The following is a 7,813-nucleotide window of genomic DNA, read 5'->3' on the forward strand; positions in this document are numbered from 1 at the left end:
TCGCAGCTCTGCAGTGCCCCTCGCAGCTCTAGTAGTGCCCTCGTGCAGCTCTAGCAGTGCCCTCGCAGCTCTGGCTGCCCTCGCAGCTCTAGTAGTGCCCTCGCAGCTCTAGCAGTGCCCTCGCAGCTCTAGTAGTGCCCTCGCAGCTCTAGTAGTGCCCTCGCAGCTCTAGCAGTGCCCTCGCAGCTCTAGTATGTGCCCTCGCAGCTCTAGAAGTGCCCTCGCAGCTCTGGTAGTGCCCTCGCAGCTCTGCAGTGCCCTCACAGCTCTAGCAGTGCCCTCGCAGCTCTGGCAGTGCCCTCACAGCTCTAGCAGTGCCCTCGCAGCTCTAGTAGTGCCCTCCAGCTCTGGCAGTGCCCTCGCAGCTCTAGCAGTGCCCTCGCAGCTCTACTAGTGCCCTCGCAGCTCTAGCAGTGCCCTCGCAGCTCTAGTAGTGCCCTCGCAGCTCTAGTAGTGCCCTCGCAGCTCTAGCAGTGCCCTCGCAGCTCTAGTAGTGCCCTCGCAGCTCTAGCAGTGCCCTCGCAGCTCTGGTAGTGCCCTCGCAGCTCTGGCAGTGCCCTCGCAGCTCTAGCAGTGCCCTCACAGCTCTAGCAGTGCCCTCGCAGCTCTAGCAGTGCCCTCGCAGCTCTGGCAGTGCCCTCACAGCTCTAGCAGTGCCCTCGCAGCTCTAGCAGTGCCCTCGCAGCTCTGGCAGTGCCCTCGCAGCTCTAGTAGTGCCTTCGCAGCTCTAGCAGTGCCCTCGTAGCTCTGGCAGTGCCCTCGCAGCTCTGGCAGTGCCCTCGTGGCTCTAGCAGAGCCCTCGCAGCTCTAGCAGTGCCCTCGCAGCTCTAGTAGTGCCCTCGCAGCTCTAGCAGTGCCCTCGCAGCTCTAGTAGTGCCCTCGCAGCTCTAGTAGTGCCCTCGCAGCTCTAGCAGTGCCCTCGCAGCTCTAGTAGTGCCCTCGCAGCTCTAGCAGTGCCCTCGCAGCTCTGGTAGTGCCTCGCAGCTCTGGCAGTGCCCTCACAGCTCTAGCAGTGCCCTCGCAGCTCTAGCAGTGCCCTCGCAGCTCTAGTAGTGCCCTCGCAGCTCTAGTAGTGCCCTCGCAGCTCTAGCAGTGCCCTCGCAGCTCTGGTAGTGCCCTCGCAGCTCTGGCAGTGCCCTCACAGCTCTAGCAGTGCCCTCGCAGCTCTAGCAGTGCCCTCGCAGCTCTAGCAGTGCCCTCGCAGCTCTAGCAGTGCCCTCGCAGCTCTGGCAGTGCCCTCGCAGCTCTGGCAGTGCCCTCGCAGCTCTAGCAGTGCCCTCGCAGCTCTAGCAGTGCCCTCGCAGCTCTAGCAGTGCCCTCGCAGCTCTCAGTGCCCTCGCAGCTCTAGCAGTGCCCTCGCAGCTCTAGCAGTGCCCTCGCAGCTCTGGCAGTGCCCTCGCAGCTCTAGCAGTGCCCTCGCAGCTCTAGCAGTGCCCTCGCAGCTCTAGTAGTGCCCTCGCAGCTCTAGCAGTGCCCTCGCAGCTCTGGCAGTGCCCTCGTGGCTCTAGCAGTGCCCTCGTGGCTCTGGAGTCAGTTTACCTTTGCATCCTGTGGTAATCGGAATTCAATATCGGTTGTTTCTTATCTCTAACAGATTTAAGACAGTCAATTGTTCTGGTTCCATCAGTATTGTTGTTATCTTTAATTTACGTGTGGACGCCAGTGCTAAAGAGGCCATTAGTACTTATCATATTTCCCCAAAAGGTATTCCTTATTCAGATTTCTATCGAGTCATGTTCAGCGATATAGCCAGAGACATAGCCAGTGACATAGCGAGCAAAAAAAATCTATTGAGCAAAAAGGTATATGTTTATGTCAGGATCCGTAAGTGTTGTTTCCTAGTGTCCCAGTGTACTGATGACGTGTCTGTATCCACAGAGTCGACGTAGGGCTGCTGTGATACAAGGACAGTCGGGCTACCCAGAGCAGCCAAGGTCTCTACACCAGTCTGCTTTACGGAAGCAGTGAGCCGCCGCCGGAAGAGAACTGTGAAGTGTTCTACTGTCTGCCTGTGGAGTGGCAGTGTCGGGATTCGCCGTACCCGGGCTGGCTGGTGGAAGAGACGACTGACTAAGGTGCTGAAGAGGAGAGTAACCAGCGAGTTGCACGAAGCTCCGGCCTAGGGCTCGCTACCCTAGTATTTGCACGTGAAGAGGCCCAGCAGCGCGAGGCTGATTGGTACCTGCCAGCACCAGGCTGGACGGTGACTGTGGGCCTTCACGAGGAAGCACTTAGAGAAGCTGTAGTCTGGCTGGCCCGTGGCCAGGGTAGACTCAATGTTATTTCCCGGTACCTGCTGAGGACAGTATTACGGATGAGGAAACACGGTAGCTTATAAGACTGCATCGCCGGCATCGAAGAGCGCTTAGAGTTCTATAAGATACTTTTGTACATATTAGGTATACTAATAATTTTGTTAGGAATATTTATGAGGTGATGGAAAAAGTTATCATATGTAAATATATCGACATTTTATGAAGTGAAGTATTCAATACAACCCCCCCCCCTTTTGTTTTACTTGCATTACCGAGCCTTGAAAGCCACTACTAACTTGGGGCCGGATACCAGAACTTTAGTACCACCAGAAAAGAACCCGGTTGCGACCCATTGTGGCCGTAACGGTTTGTCCACTGTGCTACACAGTACTGGTGTTGGTCAAATGTGCTGCAGAGTTTTGTTGTTTATCCACAAAGTAAATCTTTAAGATAGTTTGCAGATATCGAGTACAACCAGCGTTATAAGTCACCACTGGCGTGCCGGCCACACCATATTCCGCTAGTCGTTTCATACACAAAGAATTTTTCCCCCACTTTCAAAATATTTGGCGGGCAGCTTCCCGGTTCCTCCCCCACTTCCATTACCAACTGTTGCTCGCGCTGCCTGCTCGGGTATTGTTTGTGTGTGTGTGTTTTCATCTGTTTCCTGAAGGGTGTATTGAGGAGCGGCCGGCACGCTCTTGGCTCCCGAGGCCATGGCTCAAAAATACGTTGTTTGTGACCGGGAGATTGGCAAGAGTTCACCATTCAGGGAGTTAATGGCCAATCACTTCATCATATAATGGCTGGAACTGCGGTCTGTGATGTGGTGAATTGTGGTGTAGTGAGTTGTGTTGTGGTGAACTGTGGTGTTGTGGTGGTGAGCTGTGGTGTTGTGGTGTAGTGAGTTGTGGTGTTGTGGTGGTGAGCTGTGGTATAGTGGTAGTGAGTTGTGGTGTTGTGGTGGTAAGCTGTGGTATAGTGGTAGTGAGCTGTGGTGTTGTTGGTGAGCTGTGGTGTTGTGGTGGTGAACTGTGGTGTTGTGGTGGTGAACTGTGGTGTTGTGGTGGTGAACTCTGGTGTTGTGGTGGTGAGCTGTGGTGTTGTGGTGGTGGTGAACTATGGTGTTGTGGTGGTGGTGAACTGTGGTGTTGTGGTGGTGGTGAACTGTGGTGTTGTGGTGGTGAGCTGTGGTGTTGTGGTGGTGGTGAACTATGGTGTTGTGGTGGTGGTGAACTATGGTGTTGTGGTGGTGGTGAACTGTGGTGTTGTGGTGGTGGTGAACTGTGGTGTTGTGGTGGTGAACTGTGGTGTTGTGGTGGTGAACTGTGGTGTTGTGGTGGTGAACTGTTGTGTTGTGGTGGTGAACTGTGGTGTTGTGGTGGTGAACTGTGGTGTTGTGGTGGTGAACTGTGGTGTTGTGGTGGTGGTGAACTGTGGTGTTGTGGTGGTGAACTGTGGTGTAGTGGTGGTGAACTGTGGTGCAGTGGTGGTGAGCTGTGGTGTTGTGCTGGTGAACTGTGGTGTTGTGGTGGTGAACCACATGCACAGTCACCCATCCTCCACATGCACAGTCACCCATCCTCCACATGCACAGTCACCCATCCTCCACATGCACAGTCACCCATCCTCCACATGCACAGTCACCCATCCTCCACATGCACAGTCACCCATCCTCCACATGCACAGTCACTCATCCTCCACATGCACAGTCATCCATCCTCCACATGTACAGTCACCCATCCTTCACAGTCACCCATCCTCCACATGCACAGTCACCCATCCTCCACATGCTCAGGACGCTCCGAATGAACCAGTGTGAGGATCAGCCGGAGACGCACCATCATCCAGGAGATCAACCAACTCAGAGGTCGCGCTGTGGTGGATGACTTTGTGGTGGATGACGCTGTGGTGGATGACGCTGTGGTGGATGACGCTGTGGTGGATTACGCTGTGGTGAAGGACGCTGTGGTGGATGACGCTGTGGTGGATTACGCTGTGGTGGAGGACGCTGTGGTGGATGACGCTGTGGTGGATGACGCTGTGGTGTATGACGCTGTGGTGGATCACGGTTTCGTGGATGACGCTGTGGTGGATGACGCTGTGGTGGATGACTTTGTGGTGGATAACGCTGTGGTGGATGACGCTGTGGTGGATGACGCTGTGGTGGATGACGCAGCCACAGAGGCCTGCCACTGAGGTCCCGGACCATTAGAGGGAACCTCACCCTGACCAACAGATCTGCTGCTGCTCCGAGGAACTGGTGTAAGCCTCGACAACCACACTGGGTGAGCCTCGACAACCACACTGGGTGAGCCTCGACAACCACACTGGGTGAGCCTCGACAACCACACTGGGTGAGCCTCGACAACCACACTGGGTGAGCCTCGACAACCACACTGGGTGAGCCTCGACAACCACACTGGGTGAGCCTCGACAACCACACTGGGTGAGCCTCGACAACCACACTGGGTGAGCCTCGACAACCACACTGGGTGAGCCTCGACAACCACACTGGGTGAGCCTCGACAACCACACTGGGTGAGCCTCGACAACCACACTGGGTGAGCCTCGACAACCACACTGGGTGAGCCTCGACAACCACACTGGGTGAGCCTCGACAACCACACTGGGTGAGCCTCGACAACCACACTGGGTGAGCCTCGACAACCACACTGGGTGAGCCTCGACAACCACACTGGGTGAGCCTCGACAACCACACTGGGTGAGCCTCGACAACCACACTGGGTGAGCCTCGACAACCACACTGGGTGAGCCTCGACAACCACACTGGGTGAGCCTCGACAACCACACTGGGTGAGCCTCGACAACCACACTGGGTGAGCCTCGACAACCACACTGGGTGAGCCTCGACAACCACACTGGGTGAGCCTCGACAACCACACTGGGTGACGGTGTAACACAGTGAAGAGTGTCTTCAACAACAGTATTGATGGTGTAGTGATCCTCTCCAGCAGTTAAAGGTCAACTGTAAACAAGATACCCAGAATCTTATCAAACTGCCCGAGGACATGACCTCGTCTGACAAGTCAAATAGTGCATCACTCACCATCACAAACTCTCACATTCAACACCCCCCTCTCGTAGTCTCCACCAGTACACAGTCAACTATCACACTTGCCCTCGTAGTCCCCCACCAGTACACAGTCAACCCTCACATTCACCCCCTCCGTAGTCCTCCACCAGTACACAGTCAACTGTCACATTCACCCCCCCCCGTATTCCCCACCAGTACACAGTCAACTGTCACATTCATCCCTCCCTCGTAGTCCCCACCAGTACACAGTCAACTGTCACATTCACCCCCCCCCCCCCGTAGTCCCCACCTTAGCCGGCCAGGCGTCAAGTCAAGGCAGAATCATTGACAAACAAACTGTTACGAACTGTTTCCTACGAACAGGAACAGCGTCAGTTACCTCCGACGACCAGACTGGGACCAGTCCACTCACTCTGGCCTGGGGAGGACCGTCGCCAGTTATCCCAGTCCAACAGGAGAGCAGGCAGCAGGGAGTGCACCCAACTGTGGTCAGCCAGTCAAGTCCATTAGTATGACATTTCTGCGCTGACAGTCTAAACGTTTGGAAATGTTTCCTTACTCACAAGATTTTATCCAGTGTTCAGGGGCCAGATTCACGAAAGCACTTACGCAAACACTTACAAACCTGAACATCTTTTTTCAATCTTTGGCGGCTTTGTTTCCAATTATTAAACAGTTAATGAGCTCCGAAGCACCAGGAGGCTGTTTATAGCAATAATAACAGTTGAATGGGAAGTTTTCATGCTTGTAAACTCTTTAATAAATGTAACCAAAGCCGTCAAAGATTGAGGAAAGATGTACACATTCGTAAGTGCTTGCGTAAGTGTTTTCGTGAATCTGGCCCCAGAGCTCGAATTATCACTCATACTAGAAAGCTTTTTGATATACATGTATTTGAGCTTGAGGCCTGTTAGTTGAATGTAATAATATTATATATTCTACCATGTTTTCCACTCCCAAAATGATTATTCTTGGTTTGACAATATTCTCTCGGTCCGAAGTGAACATTTACAGAGCAACAGTTATCAGAGAGACAACAGTTATCAGAGAGACAACAGTTATCAGAGAGACAACAGTTATCAGAGAGAACAGCACCCGTAGTCCTCTTGTCAACATCAGTCACGTTAAGAACTGTAGGTATATTAACTCACAGATATTTTACTGAGACACGCTCAGTTCCTTTGTCTCAATGTTGATTTGGTGCGTGCTAGAGTCACACTAGTGAGACCATACACTGGTGTTATGAGGCAATACACTGGTGTTATGAGACAATACACTGGTGTTATGAGACAATACACTGGTGTTATGAGACAATACACCGGTGTTATGAGACAATACACTGGTGTTATGAGACAATACACCGGTGTTATGAGACAATACACAGGTGTTATGACACAATACGCAGGTGTTATGAGGTAATACACTGGTGTTATGAGGTAATACACAGGTGTTATGACACAATACACAGGTGTTATGAGGTAATACACTGGTGTTATGAGACAATACACAGGTGTTATGACACAATACACAGGTGTTATGAGGGAATACACAGGTGTTATGAGACAATACACTGGTGTTATGAGACAATACACAGGTGTTATGAGGTAATATACTGGTGTTATGAGGTAATACACTGGTGTTATGAGACAATACACAGGTGTTATGAGGTAATACACTGGTGTTATGAGGTAATACACTGGTGTTATGAGGTAATACACAGGTGTTATGAGACAATACACTGGTGTTATGAGACCATACACTGGTGTTATGAGGTAATACACTGGTGTTATGAGACAATACACTGGTGTTATGACACAATACACAGGTGTTATGAGGGAATACACTGGTGTTATGCGGTAATACACAGGTGTTATGAGACAATACACAGGTGTTATGACACAATACACAGGTGTTATGAGGAATACACAGGTGTTATGAGACAATACACTGGTGTTATGAGACAATACACAGGTGTTATGACACAATACACAGGTGTTATGAGGTAATACACTGGTGTTATGAGGTAATACACAGGTGTTATGACACAATACACAGGTGTTATGAGGGAATACACAGGTGTTATGAGACAATACACTGGTGTTATGAGACAATACACAGGTGTTATGAGACAATACACAGGTGTTATGACACAATACACAGGTGTTATGAGGGAATACACAGGTGTTATGACACAATACACAGGTGTTATGAGGTAATACACTGGTGTTATGAGGTAATACACTGGTGTTATGAGGTAATACACTGGTGTTATGAGACAATACACTGGTGTTATGAGGTAATACACTGGTGTTATGAGGTAATACACTGGTGTTATGAGACAATACACTGGTGTTATGAGGGAATACACTGGTGTTATGAGGGAATACACTGGTGTAATGAGGTAATACACTGGTGTTATGAGACAATACACTGGTGTTATGAGACAATACACAGGTGTTATGAGACAATACACTGGTGTTATGAGACAATACACTGGTGT

This window comes from Procambarus clarkii, chromosome 37 (assembly GCF_040958095.1).
Source record: "Procambarus clarkii isolate CNS0578487 chromosome 37, FALCON_Pclarkii_2.0, whole genome shotgun sequence".
NCBI lineage: Eukaryota > Metazoa > Arthropoda > Malacostraca > Decapoda > Cambaridae > Procambarus > Procambarus clarkii.